At 40.8% G+C, this 25,349-nt stretch overlaps 1 protein-coding gene across 11 annotated transcripts in view; it reads right to left on the reverse strand.

Moving 5' to 3' along the window:
- The window catches only part of fhit (fragile histidine triad diadenosine triphosphatase), a 1,333,995-nt gene that overhangs the window by 1,255,876 nt on the left and 52,770 nt on the right, over nt 1-25,349 (reverse strand). For 8 of the 11 annotated variants that reach the window (XR_015759402.1, XM_087994389.1, XM_087994390.1 and 5 more), the window contains one exon: nt 6,500-6,549. The exons of the other annotated variants lie outside the window; for them this stretch is intronic. The gene's annotated coding sequence lies outside the window, so the exon portion shown is untranslated. Of the gene's footprint in view, nt 1-6,499; nt 6,550-25,349 lie in introns of those variants that run through there. 11 annotated transcript variants of the gene reach the window in all.

Consider the following 25,349-nt stretch of genomic DNA (forward strand, 5'->3'; position numbering starts at 1 on the left):
CTGAATATTAAATTGATTAAACTACTACTATATCATAACACCATTTACCATTTTTGTAAATACAATACTTGCACCAGCACATCATAGATAAAAATAAAATTCTGAAGTACTCCAAAATGTTAAACTAATTACAAGAACAAGTAACAGATACAAACTCACACAGTTCACATCCTATAAAGCACTAAATTACAAAATTCTATCCCAGTGCTAGATGTTAATTGTGCTGACAGACTTTGACAAGAGGAGACAAAGACTTAGTGCACAAGTGGTGGATCAGTGAAGAAATGGTGACCATTTTTTGTCTCTTTTCTTCCATTTCCTATTGTTCTGTTCCTTTTTAAATCCAGTTCATGTTTGATATCATGCAGTTTTCAGGAAAGATAAAATGCCTGAAAATTCAACTGGTGTACTCTGAACAGATGCTACTTTACTTGGTGAGACCAGCATTTTGTGTTTTCAGTTTGGATTTCCAGAATTTGCAAGGTTACTTTTTTAGTGCTACTGGGAGAGTTTAAACTAACTCAGCTGGGGTGTGGAGATAACATCAAAGAGGAATACGAAGGTGTACATAATAATGGGATTATGTACACCTTCGTATTCCTCTGCACGAGAATAATGAATACTAAATTATTAGACAGAATCAGAATAAAGAAGAAAGCAAAAGAAACAGTTGAAATGGGGGTTATTATGCATGTACATGAATGAATGTTTATTAAATAAATTGCTGAGTTGCCAGTGTAGATAGTTTTTTTCATTCTTTGCTGGGTAACCTTGTCCCTGGTAAAGCCAGCATTTTTTGCCCATCCCTAATTACCTTTGAAATAAGAGGCTTATTGAGCTATTTCTGAAGACAGTTAACATTACTGAGTTCAGAGCCACATCCTCAGGTTAGGATAGCAGATTTCCTTCCCTCAAAGGACATTAATAATTGCGTTAGGTTTTTACAACAATAGTTTATGGCACTATTACTGAGAGCAGCTTTATTTTGCAGATTCATTATTCATTTAATTTAAATTCCACCAGCTGTCATGGTGGGATTTGAACCTGTGTCCCAGAGAATTAGTCTGAGCTTCTGGATTAGTAATCAACTGATAATGACACTATGTCACCATCTCATTTAATTGTCAAATTGAAATGTGATGCTGTGGCCATCACAAAGACTCAGTTGAAAGGAGACAGAACTAGGCGATAAATATTGCTTGATACAAGTTCAGAAAAGATAACAAAGGAACAATAGGAGAGGGGTGGCAGTGCTGATTAAGGAGGGTATTACCATGCTGAAAAAAAATGTCCCAAAAGGGTCAATGACAGAAACAATTTAGCTGGAGCTAAGGAACTGAGAAAACAGCAATTGCATTGTTCAATGTAGTCTATACGGCACCAAAAATTGAATTGAATGTGGAGGAACAAACCTGCAAGGAAATCACAGAGAGGTGCAAAAAGTATGGACTAGTTATCAGTCGGGATTTATAATGGTGGATGGTCATTGTGCTGAGAGGAGAAAGAGATCCCGCGCGTGTTCAGGAAAATTTTCTGCTGTAATAGGTTTCTTGCATGATGAGAAAGTGGACATGCAAGACTGATTTTTGGGTTTGAGATGTAGAACATAGAATATAGAACAATACATCGCAGAACAGGCTCTTCGGCCCTCAATGTTGCGCCGACCTGTGAACTATTCTCGGCTCGTCCCCCTACACACTATCTCATCATCATCATCATCATCATCATCCATGTGCTTATCCGAGGATTGTTTAGATCTCCCTAATGTGGCTGAGCTAACTACATTGGCAGGTAGGGCATTCCACGCCCTTACCACTCTGAGTAAAGGACCTGCCTCTGACATCTGTCTTAAATCTATCATCCGTCAATTTATAGTTATGGCCCCTCGTACAAGCTAACATCATTATCGTAGGAAAAAGACTTTCACTGTCTACCCTATCTAATCCTCTGATCATCTTGTATGTCTCTATCAAATCTCCTCTTAGCCTTCTTCTTTCCGATGAGAATAGTCCAAGTCTCTCAGCCTTTCCTCATAAGACCTTCCCTCCAGACCAGGCAACATCCAGGTAAATCTATTCTGCAACTTTTCCAATGCTTTCACATCCTTCCAGAAATATGGTGACCCGATCTGTACACAATATTCCAAGTGTGGCCACACTTGCATTTTGTATACTTGCAGCATGACATTGCGGCTCCAGAACTCAATCCCTCTCCCAATGAAACCTAACATACCGTATGCCTTTTTAACAGCACTATCCATCTGGGTGGCAACTTTCAGGGATCTATGTACATGGACTCCAAGATTGTTCTGCACATCCACACTACCAAGAATCCTTCCATTGAACCAGTACTCTGCCTTTCTGTTATTCTTCCCAAAGTGCAGCCCAAAGATTACTTGGCAAAATTGACAAGTAGATTAAATGTCAGAGAAGACTATCTCCTATTTAGGGGATAAGAAGGGGGCAAGAATAGACCTGGGACAAATAATTTGGCACCACAGGGTGACAGGAAAAACAGTCAGAAATCATATGACACGAGGTTATAGTCCAACAGGTTTATTTGAAATCACAAGCTTTAGGAGTGTAGCCCCTTTAGGAATGAAGTGAGAGAGAAACACACAGAACACAGAATGTATGGGCAGAGTGATCAAGGGCAAAGAGATCACAAGATCATACAAATGGTGTGAGTGCAGTGTCAAATAATAAGTCTCTGCAGGTGACCAAGTGTGTAAGACAGTGTGAATATCAATAGCCGAATAACAACTGAAGGGATGACCTATAATCTGATTAAATGAGCAAAAGGATATTATAAAAAAACTTAAAAATAAAGTGATGCTGGAGACAAACCAAGTGACTGGAATAACATGGAACATAAACAGAAGCCGTTGGAAAAGCCCAGCAGGTCCAGCAGCATCTGTGAAAAAAATACAAAGGGTCACTGGACCCGAAATGTTAACTCTGATTTTTCTTCACAGATGCTGCCAGACCTGCTCAGCACCCCAACCCCCAGCAACCCCTGCCTCTGTAACCTGCACCACAATGTTCTGTATCAGTAAAATCTTCCTTATTCTCTTAATTTGACACCATGACCTTGATAAATTATTACAATATCTCTACCTTAATTACTTCGTACAATTTTGGATTACTTCTTTGGTTAGAGCCTCGGCATGTGCCTCTTATACCTATCATGTTATAACATCCTGGTAAATCTCTTCTGATCCCCCCTCTCTAGCTTAATAATATCCTTCCCGTAACTGGGAGACCAGAACTGGACACAGTACTCCCAAGAGGCCTCACCAATATCTTGAACAATTTCAACATGACTTCCCATCTCCTATACTCAAAGGATTGAGCAATGAACGCATACATGCTAAATGCCTTTTTAACCAACTTGTCTACATGTGATGCAAACTTCAAATAATTATGTACCTAAACCCCTAAGTCCCTCTGTTCTACAGCACTACCTAATGCCCTATCATTAATTATATAGGTTCTGTCCTGTTTGTTGTACCATTTGTTTTTAAAGACCTCTCAAAAGAACATTGTCTCCCCACCAACTTGTGCAAACTTCAAACCCAGAACAATCCAACCCAGAGGAGAACCATCTACAAAAGGTACCAGGCATTTCAAGTGTCTCCAAAAGGCCCAGGTTGACGTCAAGTTACAACAGGAAAAGCATGCAAACATTTGGGTATTCCACCCGCACACCTCTTCCAATACTACCTACCCAACTTCCAGCAGAACTTGTGGATCTAGTATTGTCCGGTATTGTCTACTTACCTGCTCACAACACCAGAGAGAAGAAAATTATCCTCAATCCCAAGAAATTGCCTAAGAATCATTAACTTGACTAAAGTTTAAGGTAGCTGGAAATGTGTTGCTGGAAAAGCGCAGCAGGTCAGGCAGCATCCAGGGAACAGGAGAATCGACGTTTCGGGCATAAGCCCTTCTTCAGGAATGGGGAAAGTTTGTCCAGCAGGCTAAGATAAAAGGTAGGGAGGAGGGACTTGGGAGAGGGGCGTCGGAAATGTGATAGGTGGAAAGAGGTCAAGGTGAGGGTGATAGGTCAGACTGGGGTGGGGGCGGAGAGGTCGGGAAGAAGATCTCAGGTTAGGAAGGCGGTGCTGAATTTGATGGATTTGACTGAATTATATATAACGTTAAGGTAGCTGACTAGCACAACAATACTTAAGCGTATATCATCCACTGCTTTTTCTTCACTCGGAATATAAGCGAAGCTAGTAAAGCCTGGCAAAGTTACAAAACAGGGCTACTTGCATGCCAAATAGAATAAGCAACAATTGATATGCAGAGATAAGCGATTCCACAACAAACAGATCTGATCCATGTTCTGCAGTCCTGTTTGCTGATGACTGCACAATCTTCAACGTCATTCATGACTCCTCAGACACTGATGTAGCCCATGCCCAAAATGTGGACAATGTCCAGGCTTGGGCTGACAAGAGGCAAGTAACATTCACATGATATAAATGCCAGGTTTGCAAGATTTGGAGATGCCGGTGATGGACTGGGGTGTACAAAGTTAAAAATCACACAACACCAAATTATAGTCCAACAGGTTCAATTGGAAGCACACTAGCTTTCGGAGCGATGCTCCTGATGAAGGAGCGTTGCTCCGAAAGCTAGTGTGCTTCCAATTAAACCTGTTGGACTATTACCTGGTGTTGTGTGATTTTTAGGTTTGCAAGAGACAGTGTAGCCATTGCCCTGGACATTCACTAGCATCACCATCACCAAAATATCTGCTATCAACATCCTGGGAGTTATCATTGACTAGAAACTGAACTGGGCTAGTCAGTTAAGGACTGTGGCTACAAGAGCAGACCAGAGGCCAGAGATCCTGCAGCAATTAATTCACTTCCTCACTCCCCAAAGCCTGTCCATCAGCTACAAAGGTACAAGTCAGTAGTATAACGGATTTAGGAGGATGAATCCAACTCCAGCTGCACTCAAAGAAGCTTGACACCATCCAGGACAAAATGGCCCACTCAGCAGGAGCAGTGGACACTTTATACAAGATGCACTACAGAAATTCATCAACAATCCTCAGAAAGTGCCATCCAAACGCACAATCATTATAATTTAAAAGGACAAGAGAACACCAAAACCTGTATTTTCCCTCCATGCCACTCACATCCAGACTTGGAAATATATTTCCATTCCTTCATTGTCATTGGATCAAAATCCTGGAATTCCTTCACTAAGAGCATTGTGGGTATACCTATCAAAGTGGACAGCAGTGGTTTAAGAAGGCAATTCACCATCATCTTCTCATGAAACTAGAGATATGTGATAACTGCTGGCCCACAGTGATGTCATCATCGCACAAATGAATTTTTAAAAAGCCAGCATTTTTTGTCCATTGCCAAGTGCCTTTGAGAAAGAGATAAAGAGTGAGGCATGTTCTTTAATTGTTGCAGTCTATGCAATAATTAATTTTAATGTAAGTATTTATTTAAATGTTGTTACAAATAAATTGGGACTGTTTTATATTATAATTTAAACATGTAGATGCAATGGTGATGTCTGATCTTCCTACATAGTCAGAGTCACTTGTACCCATGCTTCCCACTTAGTGAACACCAGTTTTTGAAGTACAGCATTGTGAAAGGGATCTATAGAAGCCAGACAGATACCCATAAAGAAGAAATAAAGTGACAGGGACATCAAGGCAACTCTCAGATCATTCTTTTTCACTCAAAGTTTTAAGGAAGAGATCTGGAAACAAATCATGGTATTAATAAAATTGTGTGACAATGATGAGCTGAGGTTTTGAAGCCCAAAATCATCATAGCACAAAATGTGACCTTTCCCACCACAATTCTGTGCAATGTTTTCAGTGTACACTACCCAGTTTTTCTGTACATAACATCAACTAGCTGCTTATAGTGGAGCATGTTATTCTTGAACTTTCTGTACCTACTATATTCTAGTTATGAAATGCCAAGAATTAATGAGTTAGTGGTCAGTTCTAGCTAAAATGGCCTCCATAGTTAATATTTTAGGAGAAGATATTGTTAGACAATCAGTACAAGAGAAATGGGATTAATTGGAAACCTCTGCTAACGAGACAAAACAGACATGGCAAGTTGAATGGTCTCCTTCTGTGCTGTATTCTAAGATTTCAACCATTCTAAGATTCTAATAATACCTTACTGAGAAGAAGTGATATATTTACTGTTAACAAGTTGAATCACGTTATTGAATATTAAATTTACTGCTATAATCAGGAACAAAGATGTGAATACATGACTGGTAATTTAGTAAGTTGGAATCAGACCGTTTTATGAGAAGTTATCTCTATTCTAATCACTTGTACTGTTGAACACAGCTTGGCACTCTTATCGTGCGAAAATAGACAGGCATTTAGACCTTCCTGACTCACATCTCTTTAATCAAAATATACTGATCCCAGAATGAGAGAAAATCAATACTGCAAAACAACGTTATTGTCAACCTAAAGCAATAGGTATTCTTACCCTTACAGAAACGCTCTCAATGGATCCAAGTTGCTCAGAGCACTCAATAACTGAAAGTAAAAGAAAACAGACATTGTACTTCACATATTATAGACACATGTTCCACATGCTGAAGGAAATTAATACACCTGTTGAATAAGAGCAGGATAGAGACTGGATATTAAGCAAAGGAGTAACTCATTTTTTGTTTCTCCAAAACCTTTCCAACACCTACACGATGCAAGGCAGGAGCGTGAAAAGATATTTGTTCCCTACCTGGTAAATGTAGCTCAAACAATATTCAAGCAGTTCAACATTAGGATGAAGCAGTTCACTTAATTGGCACCTCATCCATCATTTTAAACATCTATCCCATCCACCATGGTGCCTTGTGGCTTCAAACTCTGCACCACTTACAAGATGTACTGCAGTGACTTGCCACGGCTCCTTTGTCAGTACCTTCTAAACTCTCAACCTTCACCACCTCGAAGAACAAGCTCTGCAAGCACATAGTAACATCTGCACCAGCAAGTTTTCATCCAAGTCAAAAACCACTATGTCTTAGAAATATATCACCATTCTTTATTAATGCTAGTTCGGGGGAGTGGTTTGAGTATTACAACATCACAGAGACTTTAGTAGTTCAAGAAAATGTCTCATCGTCACTGCCTTAATTTCAATAAGTCAGCACTATCCATATTCCATAAACAAATAAAAGGAATCAACATAATTAATGAAAGTGCAATAGTGCATTTAAAATAGTCATGCATTATTATCAGTCTTTGAGCCCCATGCTTAATACTGTGCATTATAGACATTAAAAATTCCCAACAATATGCTTGGAAAAACATAGTGTTTCCAGGAACATAAAAAGACAAAAATTGACACAATTATAAGGATGAAATACTCAAATGGAGGAACAATAGACCTTCTCATCTAACAGGCTGTGGGGAATTGTAACAAAGGGAATTGGAAGCATGTACAAATATGTTTTTACTTTAACTCCTGGGTTGAATCTTAGAGGCTGGCAGAGGTTGCTTTGAGTGCAAGGAGGGTCAGTATTAAAACCCCAAAAAGTGCTGTTGTGTTTATAATCCTGTCCGCTTTTGGATTTAATTCTGGTGAGTTCCTCCTGAAGTCAGATCAAGTCAGTCATCAAAATATTTGAATCTGCAATTAAATCAAGCTAATCCAGTTTATACACACTCAGCATATGGATTTCCTGAGCTGTGTGGAATTTGCCAGGGTCAGTCACATGAGAGCCCATCGGAAAGGTTTGTTCAGTGGAACTGACAAGCTGGAAAACCTTCCACAAAATAAATTGAATAGTAGTAGATCTGCTTAAATGAAAGGCTGGTTCTCTCACTCTCTTCTGAGAATGCGCTCTTATTACTTAACAGGTCATTTCACCTGTCTTTGACTTTGCAGACATTAAGTATGTAATGAAAAAGAAACAAAATAACTGCAGGTGCTTTAAATCAGAAACAAAAATAGAAATTGTTCAGAAAAGCTGAGAGGTTCTGGCAACATCTGTGGAAAAAAAAAAGAGTTAATATTTCAGGTCGAGTGACCCTTCCTTAGAACCATGAGACCATAAGGCACAAGAGTTGAAATTAGGCCATTCGGCCCATCGAATCTGCTCCACCAATTCAATCATGGCTGATAGGTTATTCTAGGAGAAAGTGAGGACTGCAGACGCTGGAGATCAGAGCTGAAAATGTGTTGCTGGAAAAGCGCAGCAGGTCAGGCAGCATCCAAAGAACAGGAGAATCGACGTTTCGGGCATAAACCCTTCTTCATTCTATCCCATTTTCCTGCTTTTTTCCCTGTAACCTTTGATCCCCTTGGAAATGAAGAACGTATCTATCTCTGTTTTAAATATTCTCAATAACCTGGCTTCGACAGCCTTCTGTGGCAATGAATTCCACAGATTCATTACTCTCTGGTTGCTGAAGATGTTTCTCCTTATCTCCGTTCTAAAGGGTCTTCTTTTTACTCAAAGGCTGTGCCCTTGGGTCCTCATCTCTCCTGCCAATGGAAATATCTTCCCAACATTCTCTCTGTCCAGGTCATTCAGTATTCTGTAAGTTTCAATCAGACTCCCCCTATACCCACTCCACCACCACCCCCACCCCCCCAATCCTTCTAAACTCCATCAAGTATAGTCCCAGAGTCCTCAAATATTCCTCGTAGAGTCAGCCTTTCATTACTGAAATTATTCCCGTGAAATTCCTCTGGACCCGCTCCAGGGCCAGTACATCCTTCCTAGAGCCCAAAATTGCTCACAATACTCTGAATGTCATCTGAACAGAGTTTATAAAGCCTCAGAAGTACATCCTTGCTTCTATATTCTAGACCTCTCAAAATAAATGCCATCATTGCATTTGCCTTCCTAATTACTGACTCAATCTGCAGGTCTACCTTAAACGAAACCTGGACGAGGACTCCCAAGTCCCTTTGCCCTTCAGATTTCTGAATTTTTTTCCCCATTTAGAAAATACTCCATGCCTCGATTCTTCCTAGCAAAGTGTATGACTTCACACTTGCCCATGTTATATCTCATCTGCCACTTGTGTGCTCACTCTCTTAATCTGTCTAAATCTTTCTACTGCCTCCCTGTCTCTTCAATACTACCTGCCCCTCCATCTATCTTTGCATCATCTACAAACTTAACCAGAATGCCTGCAGTTCTTTCATCTAGGTCATTAATGTATAAAGTGAAAAGTTGTGGGGAAACACTGACCCTCATGGAACATCACTAATTGCCGGCTTCCATCCTGAGAAGGACCCTTTTATCCCCATTCTCTGCGTTCTGCTAGACAGCCAATCTTCTATTCAGGCTCGTACCTTGCCTGTAACACCATGGGCCCTTACTTAACTCAGCAGCCTCTTGTGTGGCGCCTTATCAATGGCCTTCTGGAAGTCCAGGTGGATAACTCCATTGGCTCTCTTTAGTCTTACCTGCTCATTACCTCCTCAAGGAATTGCAATAGATTTGTCAGGCATGACCTCCCCTTGTTGAAACCATGGCCTATTTTACCATGCACTTTCATGTATTCAGAAATCTCATCCTTCACAATGGACTCTAAAATCTCATCAATGACAGAGGTCAAGCTGATTGATCTATACTTTCCTGTCTTTTGCCTTATTCCCCTCTTAAAGGAGGGGGGGTTACATTAGTGATTTAACATTAGAACAGCTTTGTTCTTCCTTGCTGTCAAATCTGGGAACAGCTCCCACAGCTTTACCTTAGACTTTACTGAAGAACAAAAGGAGCAGCACCATTAACAGCACCAAGAGCACCGACAGCAACAACAGAACCAGCTCCTTCTCCTCAGTCAAATACAAGACCAGTCAGAAAAGATGGATATAGAGGTCCAGCTCAAAGAGGTAGGACTTCCAGCTCAGGGTTTCAGAGCAGTGGATCAATTTTTTTGTTAGATCTGAGCATCAGTGCCTCAGGACGCTCAAGCTTTCACAGCTGGTCAGTGCTGTTAACTACAGCCTTCTGAAGCAATACTTTATTCCCTTGTGGACATAGGCATGCATTGGTAGCCACAAAACTGTCAATCACTGAATGGCCCAGCTTACCAAGTTCCCTGCCTCTCTCTGGAACTGTGTTCTCTGCTTTCTGCATCTTCAGGATATAAAACAAAGGCAGGCATGAGAAATGAATTGTATGTAGAGCAGGGAAGGACAACATTTGTGGGGTATAAGTAAGAGGATGACAAAGTGTTGGTTGCTCAAATAGAGAAATGAGAAGATGCCTTGTGTTAACCTGAGGAGTGTTGTGCAGAGAGGTTTTGGAAAGTCAGGATGTGGAGCTTGGAATTTTCAAGTGTAATACCATATGCCTTCCTGCCTTTCAGGATCCTTGAATCTCTTGGATAAAGTCACAAAGTCTGTGAGACCACAATGCTGTTGCTCATTTCCTCAGCCACTCTATGTCTGCCTGCCTAAATTCTTCCTCCTCACAAGTGGAAACATTACTTCACTTCAATCCCTCAAATCCTGCAACAGCATCTCTGGATGACAGAGATGCAGAAAGGAGGTGGGAAAGTAGGGGTAGGGAGTGGAAACATTCCTCGGTCTGCCTTCAATAAGTATTGTTAAGTGGGTGAGCAAATACCTAGTGAATTAAGCATAATGTTGGAAAGTGTAAAATTGAACATTTTGGCAGAAAGAATAAAAATGCTTTCATTTAAATAGTGAGATTTTGCAGAGAGATCATGGTGTCTTCATGCATGGACACTAAATGTTGTTATGCAGGTACAGGAAGTAATTAGGAAAGCTAATAAAATGGTCTCATTATTGCAAGTGGAAAGTAATATCAAAATAGGGAAGTTATGCTTCAATTTTAAATTACACAGGCACCAGTGAGACCATATCTGGAGTACTAGGAACAGTATTCATAACCTTATTTAAGGAACGATGTAAAATGTATCGGAAGACGTTTAGCGAAGATTTACCTGGAATGAGAAGATTGTCTTATGAGGAAAGTTTGGACAGAATAATCTTGTATTGGGTAGAGTCTTAAGAGGTGGCTTAATTGAAACATAGGATCCTGAGGGCTCTTGACAGGGCAGACGTGGAGAGGATGTTGCCTCTTTTGGGAGAATCGAGAACTTGGGGTCACTTAAAAATTAGGGGTTGCAAATTTGAAACTAAGATGAGATGAAACTTTTTCTCTCAGAGGGTCGTGAATCTTTCAAGCCTTCTTCTTGTAAACGTGGTGGAAGTGTAGCCCTTGAATATTGGGAGGCGAAGATATTTTTGTTAAGCACGGAATTAAAGATTTTCAGGGATAAGTGAGAATTTAGATTTAAGGTTACAACTAGATCAGCCATAATAATGGCTGATCTAATTGTAACCTCAAACCTCACAGCAGAACAAGCTCCTTGCTTGTATGTCTGTATGTACCCGTAGTTGCAGAAGCATCCGGAAGCAATTATTGTTTTGTCATTCTGATTTCTGCCAGGGCTTCTCTAATTCTGCCATTCCCCATCATAGATCAGGAAGATCTGTAGTAGGATATCCATATCAGAACTGAGTAGAACGGAGAGACAATTAAAACCAGCTTCAGGTACAAACATGTTGCCAATGTGATTCCCCCTGCACTCTCCTGTTAGCCTTTTTCCAAGGGTGATGACGTGAGCTTGTATGAGGGGGCATAACTACAAATTGAGGGGTGATAGATTTAAGACAGATGTCAGAGGCAGGTTCTTTACTCAGAGAGTGGAAAGAGCATGGAATGCCTGACCTGCCAATGTAGTTAACTCAGCCACATTAGGGAGATTTAAACAATCTTGGATAAGCACATGGATGATGATGGGATTGTGCAGGGGGGGCGAGCTAAGAATAGTTCACAGGTCAGCGCAACATTGAGGGTCAAAGACCCTGTTCTGCGCTGCAATGTTCTATGTTCTACATGCATTTTTGGAATGCTAAACTTCTACCAAGTGTTAGGATGCTTGGCTGATATTTCTTCCATTATATGGTGAGAAGACTGATGTCATTGCTAGTCATCAAGATTCAATTATGGTTTAAATGGGAAGGAAATTATTATCTGAAGAGGAAACATGAGTACAAAGAAAGGATGGGGTATCTAGAGCAGGCATAGTCACAAGGAGATGAATGTACTCTTTATCTGATGTAACCATGATTCTTTGATTCCCTTTCTCTAACTAAATTATATCAGATCATATCGAAATGCAGCATCCCATTTGACCCTGAACTAAGTTTTTGACGCAATATGGAATTTGCGCTGGGGACACAAGACAGTAGCTTAAGCCTTCCCAATATTTAACTGCCAAAATGTTCATATGCTGGAAATGTGTTGCTGGAAAAGCGCAGCAGGTCAGGCAGCATCCAGGGAACAGGAGAATCGACGTTTTCATATGCCCAATAAGATATTTGGCAATTTGGCAAAAGTGAGTGAGTCAAGAGAAGTGATGGTGAGACAGAGCTGAGAGTCATTAACATACAGGTGAACAATAATGTAGTCCTTTCAGATAATGTCACTGAGGGACAGCAGATTTGAGAAACAGGAGACTGCTAAGGATAAATCCTTCAGTGTGTGGATTATATCTGCAATAAATGCTGTTGGTTGTGAATCTTATCAGATCGAATGGTTTGGATGGAGAGACAATTACAAGCAATGAGGACTTTGCAACAGCAACAGTATATAATGGATGGCAGTTATAGGAAAGGGGGAAAATCTCAGATACAATCACATAGATGGGTTAACTCCAGGAAAGGTGAGAGAGGTAGGCAACTAGTGCAGGAGCCTTCTGTGGCTATACCCATTTCAAACATGTATGTTGTTTTGGAAAATGCAGGGGGTGATGGATTCAGCCAAGTTTCTGGTATTGAGACTTGCTCTAATGCAATGAGGGGTACGTCGGGTTCAAAGAGATCAATTGTTTTAGGGGACTCTCTAGTCTGAGGTACAGACAGACATTTCTGTCACCAGCAGCAAGAAATCAGAATGGTGTGTTGCTTCCCTTGTGCCACGATCAAGGATGTCTCAGAGAGGGTGCAGAATGTTCTCAAGGGGGAGAGGGGCCAGCAAGAGGTCATTGTCCATATTGGAACCAACGACATAGGAAGGGAAAAGATTGAGATTCTGAAGGGAGATTAGAGAGAGTTAGGCAGGTATTTAAAAAGGAGGTCCTCAAGAGTAGTAATATCTGTATTTCTCCTGATGCTACGAGCTAGTGAGGGCAGGAATAGGAGGATAGAGCAGATGAATGCATGGCTGAGGAGTTGGTGTATGGGAGATGGATTCACATTTTTGGGCCATTGGAATCTCTTTTGGGGTAGAAGTGACCTGTACAAGAAGGATGGATTGCACCTAAATTGGAAGGGGACTAATATACTGGCAGGAAGAATTGCGAGAACTGCTGGGGAGGATTTAAACTAGTAAGGTGGGCGGGGGGGACCCAGAGAGATAGTGAGGAAAGAGATCAATCTGAGACTGGTACAGTTGAGAACAGAAGAGAGTCAAGCAGTCAGGGCAGGGGGATAAGGTACGACTAATAAATTAAACTGCATTTATTACAATGCAAGGGGCCTAACAGGAAAAGCAGATAAATTCAGGGCATAGTGAGGAACATGGGACTGGGATATCATAGCAATTACAGAAACATGGCTCAAGGATGGGTAGGCCTGGCAGCTTAATGTTCCAGGATACAAATGCTACAGGAAGGATAGAAAGGGAGGAAAGAGAGGAGGGGGAGTGGCATTTTTGATAAGGGATAGCATTACAGCTGTGCTGAGGGAGGATATTCCCAGAAATACATCCAGGGACGTTATTTGGGTAGAACTGAAAAATAAGAAAGGGATGATCATCTTATTGGGATTGTATTATAGGCCCTCCTAATAGTCAGAGGGAAATTGAGAAACAAACTTGTAAGGAGATCTCAGCTATCTGTAAGAATAATAGGGTGGTTATGGTAGAGGATTTTAACTTTCCAAACATAGACTGGGACTGCCAAAGTTTTAAAGGTTTAGACAGAGAGGAATTTGTTAAGTGCGTACAAGAAATTTTTCTGATTCAGTATGTGGATGTACCTACTAGAGAAAGTGCAAAACTAGACCTACTCTTTGGAAATAAGGCAGGGCAGGTGACTGAGGTATCAGTGGGGGAGCACTTTGGGGCCAGCGACCATAATTCTATTAGATTTAAAATAGTGATGGAAAAGGATAGACCAGATCTAAAAGTTGAAGTTCTAAATTGGAGAAAGGCCAATTTTGACGGTTTTAGGCAAGAACTTTCGAAAGCTGATTGTGGGCTGACGTTCGCAGGTAAAGGGATGGCTGGAAAATGGGAATCCTTCAGAAATAACATAATGAGAATCCAGAGAAAGTATATTCCTGTTAGGGTGAAAGGAAAAGCTGGTAAGTATAGGCAATGCGGGATGACAAAAGAAATTGAGGGTTTGGTTAAGAAAAAGAAGGAAGCGTAAGTCAGTTTTGACAGGATAGATTGAGTGAATCCTTAGAAGAGTATAAAGGCAGTAGGAATATATTTAAGAGGGAAATCAGGACGGCAAAAAAGGGGTCATGAAATAGCTTTGGCAAATAGAGTTAAGGAAAATCCAAAGGGTTTTTACAAATACATTAAGGACAAAAGGGTAACTGGGGAGAGAATAGGATCCCTCAAAGATCAGCAAGGCAGCCTTTGTGTGGAGCCGCAGAAAATGGGGGAGATACTAAACGAGTATTTTGCATCAGTATTTACTATGGAAAAGGATATGGAACTATAGAAAGTAGCGAAATAGATGGTGACACCTTGCAAAATGTCCATATTACAGGAGGAGGAAGTGCTGGATATCTTGAAACACATATCTTGGGGCAGCACGGTGGCACAGTGGTTAGAACTGCTGCCTCACAACGCCAGAGACCCGGTTCAATTCCCGCCTCAGGCAACTCACTGTATGGAGTTTGCACATTCTCCCAGTGTCTGCGTGGGTTTCCTCTGGGTGCTCCGGTTTCTTCCCACAGTCCAAAACAAATGTGCAGATTAGGGGAATTGGCCATGCTAAATTGCCCGTAGTGTTAGGTGAAGGGATAAATGTAGGGGAATGGGTCTGGGTGGGTTGCGCTTCGGCGGATCGGTGTGGACCTGTTGGGCCGAAGGGCCTGTTTCCACACTGAGTAATCTAAGTAATCTAAAATCTAAATCTAAACAAAGGTGAATAAATCCCCAGAACCTGATCAGGTGTACCCTGTGGGAAGCTAGAGAAGTGATTGCTGGGTCTCTTGCTGAGATATTTGTATCATCGCTAGTCACAGGTGAGGTGTCGGAAGACTGGAGGTTGGCTAACGTGGTGCCACTCTTTAAGAAGGGTAGTATGGACAAGCCAGGGAATAATAGACCAGTGAGCCTGACGTCGGTGGTCATTTACATAAATATTTGGATGCGTGCATAAGAGGTACAGTTAGTAAGTTTGCAGATGACACCGAAATTGGAGGTGTAGTGGACAGCGAAGAAGGTTACCGCAGATTACAACAGGATCTTGTTCAGACGGGCCAATGGGCCGTGAAGTGGCAGATGGAGTTTAATTCAGATAAATGCGAGGTGCTGCATTTTGGGAAAGCAAATCTTAGCAGGACTTATACACTTAATGGTAAGGTCCTAGAGAGTGTTGCTGAACAAAGAGACCTTGGAGTGCAGGTTAGCTCTTTGAAAGTGGAGTCGCAGGTAGATAGGATAGTGAAGAAGGAGGAGTTTGGTATGCTTTCTTTTATTGGCCAATGTATTGAGTACAGGCTTTGGGAGGTCATGTTGCAATTGTACAGGACATTGGTTAGGCCGCTGTTGGAATATTGCATGCAATTCTGGTCTTCCTATCAGAAAGATGTTGTGAAACTTGAAAGGGTTCAGAAAAGATTTACAAGCATGTTGCCAGGGTTGGAGGATTTGAGCTATGGGGAGAGGCTGAACAGGCTGGGGCTGTTTTCCCTGGAGCGTCAGAGGCAGAGGGGTGACCTTATAGAGGTTTACAAAATTATAAGGGGCATGGATTGGATAAATAGACAAAGCCTTTTTCCTGTGGGGGGGGGGGGGGGAGTCTAGAACTAGAGGGCATAGGTTTAGGGTGAGAGGGGGAAAATAAAAAAGGGACCCAACTTTTCCAAGCAGAGGTATGTGTATGGAATGAGCTGCTGGAGGAAGTGATGGAGGTTGGTACAATTGCAACATGTAAAAGGCATTTGGATGGGTATGTGAATAGGAAGGGTTTGGAGGGATGTGGGCCAGGTGCTGGCAGGTGGGACTAGATTGGGTTGGGATACCTGGTCAGCATGGCCGAGTTAGCCCGAAGGGTCCGTTTCCATGCTGTACATCTCTATGACTCTATGACACCAGAGGTAGGACAGAAATGAAAGAGAAGCTATATCAGATGACAACTTAGTTAACTCGATAAACACGGAATAAGGCAAAGACAGTTCTATCAAGCTGAACAGCAGCTGCTTTTTTAAGAAGGATAGTTCATTCCACTTCCAATGGCTGCAGATTGTTCAGCAAAGATGAGTAGGGATAATCTTGGTTGAATACGAGACAATAACTGTATTTAAACAGAGTCCAAGACCATGCTTTTGAGGAAAGCTTTACTTCAGTTAACCACATTTGAAAGAACCTATTCCCCACCAAAGATACTTTCTATTTAACCTGCTCAAGGATGTCATTCCAGACCTCTCGAACAAGTGGTTATCTTCTTGGTTTAGTCCATTTGGTTTAGGAAGGCACACAATGCTGACAGGGAGGGAGTTCCAGGATTTTGTCCTGGTGACAATGCAAGAATGGTGATTAAATTTTCCAAGTAAGGATGGTGAGTGAATTGGGGGACAGCAGACTTGCTGGTGGTAGTGTTCCCATGCATCTGCTGCCCTTGTCCTTTGACATTCCAAAGGCTGTAGCTTTAGAAGCTGTTGTCTCCGGAGCTTTGGTGAAATTCTGCAATGTATCTTCTAAATAGTACCCACTGTTGCTGTTGAATATCAGTGGTGGAGGGAATAAATGTGTTGCCAGTCAAGCATGTGGTTTCTTTTCTGGATGGTGTCAAGCTTCTGGAGTGTTGTTGGAGTTGTCCTCATCCAGGCAAGTGGGGAGAATTCCATCACACGCCTTAATTGTGCCTGGCAGGCTTTCAGGAGTCAGAAGGTGAGTTACTTGCTGCAGGACTCCTAGCCACTGATCTGCTCTTATCACCACTGTATTTTATGGCGAGTCCAGTTCAGTTTCTGCTCAATAATAAGTTCAGGATATTCACAATAGGGAACACATCGATGATATTGAAACTGAATGTCAAAAGGCAACTGTTAGATTCTCTCTTTTTGGAGATGTTCATTTTTGGCATTTGAGAGGTGTGAATGTAGATTGTTATATCAGTTCAAATCTGGATATTTTCTGCATCTTGCTGCATATGAGCACAGACTATTTCAGTATCTGAAGAGTCACAAATGATGTTGAACTGTGCAACCATCAGCAAACATTCCCATATCCGATAAGATTGAGGAATTTTCATTGGTAAAGCATCTGAAGATGGCTGAACCTAAAACATTACTCTGAGGAACTCCTAGAGAGATGTCCTAGAGCTTGGAATACTGACCTCCATCATCTTTCTTGGTGCAAGCTATGACTCCAAACAGCAGACAGCATTGATTCAAGCCCTTGTGAGGGCTCTTTGATGTCGCACTTAGTCAAATGCAGTCTTTATGCCAAGGGCAATTATTTTCACCTCACCTTGGGAATTCAGCTCTTTTATCCATTTTTGAACTAAGGCTCAAATGAGGTCAGGAGCTGAGTGGCCCTTGCAGAATCCGAAGAACTTTTACCAATGATTTTAAGGGCTTTTGGATACAATTTGTTTCTTAAACACTCAACCTAAGCACACAGTTTCTTTCCTCCAGTGTGCCAACCAAAATTCTGCTATACCCAACTTAGGGTCCAACAAACTTTTCCAGGATATTTTGATTTACTTTCAAACTTCAACCATATTTTCTCCAAATTCTTAGATTTCCTTTCAGGTTCCACTTCCCTGTCAATTTGCATTCCTTCATTTTTATTTACATTTTTAAATACATCTTGTCTTTACTTAACTCAAACAATCTGTTAAATAATTTAAGAATCCAATAAATACTGATACTTCCTTCCTGTCTTTAGTTTACATTTTCTCACCCCCTCAACTGTGCTGATTCTATTCACAAGCTTGTTTGCAATGTAACACATTTATAAAACCAATTATTTGTGCTCTTTTTTTCAAATGGTGACTGATTTGTTCTTCATCTTTCAGCTTTTTCTGTGTTATTTTCAATATTCTGGCATTTATTTAAAAATAAATTGTGGGCTTACTAATTAAAATTGTGAATTCAGTACAGTTTTACAGGCTATATTGTACTGTGGGCCTCATTTTCCAAGATTGACATTAAGGCTGCTTTAACATCAGACAGAGTTGTCAGATTCAAAGAACATACATTATTTCCACTAGACCAGGTAAAATTGATACAAATTACAATGAGAAAGAACACCAGTAACCCAACCCTTAGAAATAATAGCTGAAAATGTGTTGCTGGAAAAGCGCAGCAGGTCAGGCAGCATCCAGGGAACAGGAGAATCGACGTTTTGGGCATAAGCCCTTCTTCAGGGCTTATGCTCGAAACGTCGATTCTCCTGTTCCCTGGATGCTGCCTGACCTGCTGCGCTTTTCCAGCAACACATTTTCAGCTCTGATCTCCAGCATCTGCAGACCTCACTTTCTCCTTACAAATAATAACAGAGTTTAAGTATTGTCTAAGGGGAAAAATATCATATTGTAGAATTCAAAATGTACCAACATTTTATTAAGTAAAATAAAATCTATGATCTTATTTAGATTCAAGAGATACAGGTCATGAGCATGTGATTCTATTCTGCTCCAGACGAGGGAGCAAGAGGCTCCTTTGAAAGATAACCTTGGTTTGCAAACTCGGTGATTTTTGAGCTGACAGCCCAGATTTTCTGCAAAACTGATGGTGTGCTGTTATATATCCGAAAATGGTCCAGCAATTTCAGCTGGGGGATATATTGTGACTAAAATCCAAATATTCAAAAATTTCAGAGAATTCTACCACACTGGTGTTAAAATCCGCATCTTGCATTTGATGCATATTGAAATGCATTAAATCACGTGAAGTTGCTTGTTTATGCACTAAAGAACTAAATTCAACGTAGAAAGTTAAGCTTTGTCCATTCTACCATAAATACCCTTTTAACAATTCGATACATGCACTTACTATTGTCAACAAATTGACAATAAAAATTAACAATTATAAATGTGGACACTCATTCCTCCATAGTTTAATTATTATTGGAATTGCTAAAATATAAAGCTTAAATATAATTTTCATTTGTCCTGTCTTTTGTTCGCTCTTAATCCAGTTTTAATTCTATTTTTCTTAACGTTAATTGACATTGAATTCACCCACTCTAATTTACATTTCCTTCTCAGTCTTTAAACTGCTCATTTAACAATTCTTCAATCTGAATGGTTGGTTTCACCGTTCACTCAGATCACAAATGTCTTGTTTCTCTCACTGTCAAGTTATTAGCTTGCATAGTCAGCAATTTGATCCACAAAAAAATCTAAACGTGGAAGGGCAAATTGACCTGACAACAGAAGGACTGCTACAGAAAAATTTGTCTGACATTCAATCTTGTGCTCAAGAGTCTGATGGCAATGAACCACAGAAGCATGGTGAAGAGGTGTTTTCCCTCATGTCCAGGAAGATGCAAACACAATGAATATTAGAAGAATAAATCTCTCCAAGAAAGTCTCTTTGCTTATCATTAAATCCACCAGTTTAAACTTTATTCCAACTATAATGGTACACTGTGGCATAGTGTGTGCTGTCTTCAAGATACACTGCAACAACAGTGGTGACCTCTGACAGCATCTTCCAACCTTTCAACATCTGCCAATTAAAAACACAAGGGGAGAAGGCACATGGGAACACCACTACGTCTTACTTCCTTCCAAGTCCCATGCCATCCTGATTTCGCATAAAAAACAATGTTCCTTCAGGAATACTATGACCATTTGGAGCTGTGATTCAAAATATGACAATGGAAGTTCAGAACTCAGTTATGCAACTGAGAACCCACAGGCCCAGGTCAACAGAGCAAAATGTTTTGTTTGAACACAGACAGTTTTTACAAAAATACTTTCAAGGGGAAGGACTTTGAATACCTTGTTCAACAGTTACATAAGACATTTTTGACAATGGCTTTTAGCAGCCTTCTTGAAAATTTAAATGAACCAACGCACTATTTAAATATATTTATGTCTACCTTTAACAATTTTAGAAGAGACACCTAAGTTCTAACCAAAGGTGTTCCAGTGCCATATCAAAAAAGGTACTGCAACTTTCCAAAGGATTCCATTCTTACCGGGTCTAATCTGCATACGCTGCGTTCCTGCATCTGGAGAACAAAACTCAGACATGGACTGGAAACCACTGCTGCCTTCTGTGGGAAGTTACTCTGTGAACAATGTGTGGAAAGTGGAACTCTCTTCCAATCCCCATTCTTTATCCCTGTTGAAATGTTTGGAGCCACATTTGAGAATGGGACTTCTGGACCTCAGCTTCTATCATGATTTTCACAATCTTCCATTATAATGAAAATTCCAGTTATTCTATTAATCACATCCCTGCATGATCAACTATAATGCAGGCTGGTGCAAGAAAGAGTCACTGTACAGGCATTCCACAATGAAAGCTAAAAAGTTCCAAAAACATCTTGGTCAATATCAGCTCAAATAAAATTAAAATAAGGTATCAAAAAAAATCCTGCGCTTACAGCAGTCTTAATTCTGGATAAAGCAAGCAAAAGACAACAAAAAGCATTTAAGGAATTAATTACTCCATTGTCTTTATACAAACCTTCAAACAGTCTCTGCCACACAGGGAACAAATTCCTTACTAAGAAGTTTAGTATTAAACACACTCTTTATATCAATATATCTCTTTTCCTAACTTATTTTGTGAAGGTAATTTATTGTTAGGTGAAGTAGGGTCTCAAGTTTGATTGTTGAATCATATAATCCCAGTGAGGCAGCAGTGTAGAGATGTGTTTCACAGAATCATATAATCCCTACAGTGTAGAAGCAGGCCATTCGACCCATCAAGTCTACACTGACCCTCCAAAAAACATTCCGATCCCCTCCACCCTATCCCTATAACCCTGCATTTCCCATGGCTAATTCACCTAGCCTGCTCATCCCTAGACACAACAGCCAATTCGGCATGGCCAATCCACCTAATCTGCACATCTTTGGACTGTGGGAGGAAACCAGAGCACCTGGAGGAAACGCAAGCAGACATGGGGAGAATGTGCAAACTCTACACAAACAAACAGTCACCTGAGGCTAGAATGCTGCTGTATGGTTGCAATGCTAACTACTTAGCCACCGTGATGCCCCCGGTGTGGTGTGCTGGGCTGGAGAAATAGAAAAACATCGCTCAGACATCCCATCACTGATCACTTTTGAGAAACTATTTCTGAAAAATGTGGCTGTATGCTAAAGGCAGAATTGAGCACTATTGCAGCACTATTGCAACATTACTGCTGATAAAATAAAAAAGCAGTCATTTCTAAGCCAGGGTAGTCCAGCATTGTTTCTGTCCAGGCACATTTAAAATTTCATCATAGCAGCTGAAACAATCCACAACATTCTAAAATAACCAAAAACAATCCACAAGAGTTTTTGTTTAAAGTCAATTTGTCCCATCACTATAAAAAAGTAATTCAGGACCTGGATTGGATGCACGTCTTTGCCAAAAACTAATCATTTCTTCCTTGAGCTATGACCTACTGATTTGCTTCGTTTTGCTAAAATCCATCTATTATTTTGTCAGATTTAACAAATGAACCAACAGGGGCAAAACATTACATGGAGGCAATCAGTAAACAAAAAATAGAACTGAGTTGCTGAAACTCATCCGTGCTTGTTCACACTGAATAAAATGTTTAGATTAAATTAGATTAGATTCCCTACAGTGTGGAAACAGGCCCTTTGGTCCAAAAAGTCCATATCGACACTCCAAAGAGTAACCCACTCAGACCCATTCCCCTCCCCTATACTTATCTCTGACTAATGCACTTAACGTTATGGATAATTTAGCACGGCCAATTCACCTGACCTGCATATCTTTGGATTGTAGGAGAAAACTGGAGCACCCTGAGGAAATCCACGCAGACACAGGGAGAACGTGCAAACTCCACACCGACAGTCACCTGAGGTGGGAAATGAACCTCAGGTCCCTGGCGCTGTGAGGCAGCAGTACGAACCACTGAGCCACCGTGTATGATTAGTTTGACTAAGATGTTCACCAGCAGTTCTCAATTTGGGAATTACATATTTTGGGATACAGCAATGGAACCCAGAAGAAACATCCCATCTACATTTGCTTAATGACTATTTAAGACAATTAATGAACTTGTGGTCAACTCGTCAAGGGGACAGATGTGTATTTTCTTTCCAACAGCCAGGTTTGACATGCTGTCAGGACAACAGAGGAGGCAGTAACATCATGGAAAGTAATGTGCAAAGGCATGACAGAGGCAAAAAAAAAATTGAGAGAAGAATGTAGTATGTCCCTTACTGTGTTGGCAACACAATGATGCAGAATTCCCAGCTGCAGCTAATTACCAAAACACATTGAATAAATAGGATTTGATTCCAGCCAAAATAAACACACAAAATTCTGGCAACGTGCTGGAAACAGCATCTGAGAAAGAAATTGACAGGCTAACATCCACAGTGCATATCCCTTTAAGGCCACAATTTCCTATCTCTCCTTCTTTTCCTTAATTTTTAATTTTCTTAAGAACATTTAGAAGATTTCTCAGTCTTAAAGTTGTGCTATTAAGCCTTTGCTACTGTTAATCTTTTTTTGGGAAACGTTTGTAAATCTCCTGATTAATTGTCACTCTAAGCTTTTTAGTACAAATGTTCCCCCATTTCATTTTTACGTTGCCACACATGTTTCTACATTTAGTTGACAGAAGTATCCTTTGTATCTTTGCACTTTTCATAATGTTTCTTTTATGGAGATTGGAGAGATGGGCATGTCAGGTAGTATCTACAATCCAATGCTAATTAAATAATAATTAAAGAGGAAATGGCATCAAGTTTCTCCAAGTTTGGTCCAACTGGAACTGAGCTTTGCTCGACCAAAGACAAACTCCAGGGCAGCAAGACAGGAAGGTTCTAGATTCTTACCTTTCGCAGTATAATCTTCACAAATGCACTTCAGTGCCTTGCCAACTTTCCATTCACCAGAGTTTCACCAGCATCATATGCAAACACACAAGTCGACTTTGGTTCAATAATACAGACAATGAGCAAAACTAACGTCATTTACAAAATAGCGTGCAAGGACTGTAACAAACACTACATTGGACAAACAGGCAGAAAACTAGCCACCAGGATGCATGAACACCAACTAGCCACAAAAAGACATGACCCTCTCTCACTAGTATCTTCACATACGGATGAGGAAGGACACCACTTCGACTGGGACAATACAACTATCCTAGGACAAGCCAAACAAAGACACGCACGAGAATTCCTCGAAGCATGGCATTCCAACCGAAACTCTATCAACAAACACATCGAGTTCGACACCACCTACCACCCCCTGAGAAAAAGAACAGGAAGTGACTTCACCACAGGAAATGACATCACCACTCTAAAGAAACCCAAACATATAAATAGAAAGCAGGAATTTTTAGCATTGCTTTGCATGAGGTCTACTGAAGATGTTACCGAGTAAGGTAACGAAACATCTGGAAATGAACCTTTCAGCTCGGTGAGCAAACCTACATCCAAAACCTCAACCTGAGCTACAAATCTTCTCAAAACTTGGTTCAATAACTTTTCAAGTTCATTGGCTTGGGGTTTATTGCTGCCAAACATCCAAATGACCAACATAGAAATATTAATGACGTAGTGGCCACTGCTGATGGCCACTCCAATGAGGTTTTTGCCTCTGTGGCAGAGGATGAGATGCAGATAGGATGCTTGCTCTTGACTGCTAGGCCTGAAATATGCTAGACAGCCACCCTCATCATGATGCACTGCGCTGTCACTGTCGAGCAGACTCTGTCACAAAATTAGACAATAAGGTTGAGTCTGGCATGCATCCTCTGCATGTCAATGCACTGTTTCTGTATCTACAGAATGATGCTCCACATAGCTTTCACTGAGATTGGGAAACAGATGAGTTCAAGCTCTTTTTCAACAGATGAGTTCAAGTGCATAAAGTACAGTAGTATTATGGCAGCATGAGGTGACTCCACTGTCCATTCTCATGATTTTACATTGCCTCAGAGAATACTGGCATTTAAGCACATAATCTCCAGGGACAATTATTGGTTTTATTGTTCTGAGGCTCTGCACCTCCAGCTTGCCCAGCAGGCCAAGTCTGTCCTCCATCCTCAGCACTGGCCACAGCTAACTCTGTCTCCCCTGAGTCCTTCAGCTCCAAAGTATCATATCCTTCAGCCTGTGTACTGGCCAAGCAGGTTTAAGTGCTCCCATTAGGGAAAGACATGTTCTAAGGCGTCTTCCTCCTTCAAGACCTTGGGAGGTTGCTCTCTGGACTCCAGTCCCTATGTAGTTGACTGATTGCAAGATATTAGAAAGAGTATAAGAGTATGACAGTAAATAGATATTTCTTCTGCTGAAAATAATAACACAACCTAACCCCTGAAGTCCAGGTTTCATTCTTGCAAACCTGGAGTGTACTCCCTCCAATTCCTAAGTATGTGCTCAGATCTGCTCATATTAGTTCAAGAGGGGTCTAACAAGGTTGTGTAACTGCAGCATTGCTTCTGCATCCTTGTATACCAGCCCTCTCGATATAAAGTTGGGAACTCCTAATATTTGCTTTTATAATTAATTTGAAATCAGAGATTTTATCCTCTCAAACTTCTAGAGTTATTTTTATTAATCATCTTCTATCTTAATTGTCTTCCAAGGATAAAATTTGTACACGGAGCTTATGGCATTGCCCATTTGTTGAAAAGCTGAGTCTGAAACTTCCTGAACAGCTCTGAAAGCCACAGTGGAGTTTATGATCATCCTCAATTGTCTGAAGTTGTGGCATCTACTCCTCTGCAGGTTCCTTCCTTCCAGGTGTAGATGACCAATAAGGGAGCAATTCTCTCACTCTGGCAACACCACCCAAAACAGTCATCAGTGCTGGAATGCAATTGGTTTCCAAGCAGGAACATCTCAAGGGGCCAGATTCAATGGTAAGTCGGGTGGCTATACTGAGACCAGTAAGAGAGCTCCTGCAGAAGAGGGTAGATGGGCAAATTTGA

This window comes from Chiloscyllium plagiosum, unplaced genomic scaffold, assembly GCF_037043375.1.
Source record: "Chiloscyllium plagiosum isolate Xiang-an unplaced genomic scaffold, Cpla_swu_hap1 HiC_scaffold_14, whole genome shotgun sequence".
Taxonomy (NCBI): Eukaryota; Metazoa; Chordata; class Chondrichthyes; order Orectolobiformes; family Hemiscylliidae; genus Chiloscyllium; species Chiloscyllium plagiosum.